Source organism: Abrus precatorius, unplaced genomic scaffold (genome assembly GCF_003935025.1).
Source record: "Abrus precatorius isolate BTA unplaced genomic scaffold, Abrus_2018 Scaffold80, whole genome shotgun sequence".
In the NCBI taxonomy this organism is placed as follows: domain Eukaryota; kingdom Viridiplantae; phylum Streptophyta; class Magnoliopsida; order Fabales; family Fabaceae; genus Abrus; species Abrus precatorius.
The window spans coordinates 1-2500 of NW_020874429.1; positions in this window are offsets into that span (position 1 = coordinate 1).

Sequence of the window (2500 nt, forward strand, 5' to 3'; positions counted from 1 at the left end):
AAAATTTTTTTCTCCCTCAGTCATGTGACTGCCTACACGATGCCATGCAAAAGCAATCACATAACCCAGAGTCGGGGATTTTAATGGATGTCGTTCAGATCGAGTGCGGCAAACCACCAGCCAAGCACACATTCAAGGGTAGGTTCAATAATGCCTAAGGCATCACCTTGCCCATCCCTATCATCACATGCAAGACACCGAGCCAAGTGGCATCCATTAAAATCCTCGTGTTGACCGCGGGCACTGTGGTGTCACCCGTCAACATGCAACCATCACAAACTGGAAGAACAACCATATCCATAGGGACCAACTCCAGGAACATGATGCCCGCATGCCTATTGCCACTGCAAAAAGTGCACGCGTTGTTGGAAAAATCCAACGCTGGTTCACCGTTTTATAACTCTCCTCACACCTCAACAAGAACAAAGTCACCCGGGAGCACTTAAAATCGAGAGGGACAAAGGAAAATGCACCCAATAGACCCTGCCCATGCATCGTTGATGCAAGAATAAGCCACGCCACGATGCCCACAAATTTCCGAGGGACGCACCGAGACTCGGCCGAAGTCGGCCAACATTCGGTTTCTGGATAATTGACGAATCAATAAACCCAATGCCATGGAAAACCAAGCCACACAAGTGAGGGGAGACTTGCATGAGCATGGGGGAGGGGCCCCAAGGCAGCACCGCACCTCCCACTGTGGGCGTGGTTGGTGAGGTGCAGCCCCCCCCTATAATAGGTTATTATGCAAAAGCCAAAATTGTAGTAGTAGATACCTTTTTTCTGAGCAGACATAAGTCCATATCGGGACCTAGAGATCGAATTTTGACGTGATTTTTTGCAGGGAGGCTCACAAACACAATATATTCACGTCCACAAAGTTTTAGATTTTTTCTCCAAGGGATGAATTTTTAATGAATTTTTGAATCGGCAGATTATGAAAAACCGGGGAAAATAGAAAAAGGCACCTAGAGATCGAATTTTGACCTGATTTTTTGCAGGCATTCACACAAAATAACACCAAATGTGTCTGCAAAGTTTCGTTACATTTCCCCAAGGGAATGATTTATAATGAATTTTTCTCCGAATCATCGCACCATGGTGCACCTTGATGCCCACCTTGGTGCCTCTTGATACCCACCTTGGTGCTTCTTGATACCCACCTTGGTGCCTCTTGGTGCCTCTTGGTGCCCACCTTGGTGCCTCTTGATGCCCACCATGGTGCACCTTGATGCACACCTTGGTGCCTCTTGGTGCCTCTTGGTGCCCACCTTGGTGCCTCTTGATGCCCACCATGGTGCACCTTGATGCACACCTTGGTGCCTCTTGATGCCCACCTTGGTGCCTCTTGATACCCACCTTGGTGCCTCTTGATGCCCACCTTGGTGCCTCTTGATACCCACCTTGGTGCCTCTTGGTGCCCACCTTGGTGCCTCTTGCTACCCACCATGGTGCCTCTTGGTGCCCACCATGGTGCCTCTTGGTGCCCACCATGGTGCACCTTGATGCACACCTTGGTGCCTCTTGATGCCCACCTTGGTGCCTCTTGATGCCCACCTTGGTGCCTCTTGATACCCACCTTGGTGCCTCTTGGTGCCCACCATGGTGCCTCTTGGTGCCCACCATGGTGCACCTTCATGCACACCTTGGTGCCTCTTGATGCCCACCTTGGTCCCTCTTGATACCCACCATGGTGCACCTTGGTGCCTCTTGGTGCCCACCTTGGTGCCTCTTGATGCCCACCATGGTGCACCTTGATGCCCACCTTGGTGCCTCTTGGTGCCCATCATGGTGCCTCTTCATGCCCACCCTGGTGCCTACCTGGTGCGTTTTTATGCACCCTGGTGCCCTCCTGGTGCGTTTTTATGCACCCTGGTGCCCTCCTGGTGCGTTTTTATGCACCCTGGTGCCCTCCTGGTGCGTTTTTATGCACCATGGTGCCTACTTGGTGCGTTTTTCGCACCCTGGTGCCCTCCTGGTGCGTTTTTATGCACCCTGGTGCCTACTTGGTGCGTTTTTATGCACCATGGTGCCCTCCTGGTGCGTTTTTATGCACCATGGTGCCCTCCTGGTGCGTTTTTATGCACCATGGTGCCCTCCTGGTGCGTTTTTATGCACCATGGTGCCCTCCTGGTGCGTTTTTCGCACCCTGGTGCCCTCATGGTGCGTTTTTATGCACCATGGTGCCCTCTTGGTGCGTTTTTCGCACCATGGTGCCCTCTTGGTGCGTTTTTCGCACCATGGTGCCCTCTTGGTGCGTTTTTATGCACCATGGTGCCCTCTTGGTGCGTTTTTCGCACCCTGGTGCCCTCCTGGTGCGTTTTTATGCACCCTGGTGCCCTCCTGGTGCGTTTTTATGCACCCTGGTGCCTACTTGGTGCGTTTTTATGCACCATGGTGCCCTCCTGGTGCGTTTTTCGCACCCTGGTGCCCTCCTGGTGCGTTTTTATGCACCCTGGTGCCCTCCTGGTGCGTTTTTATGCACCCTGGTGCCCTCCTG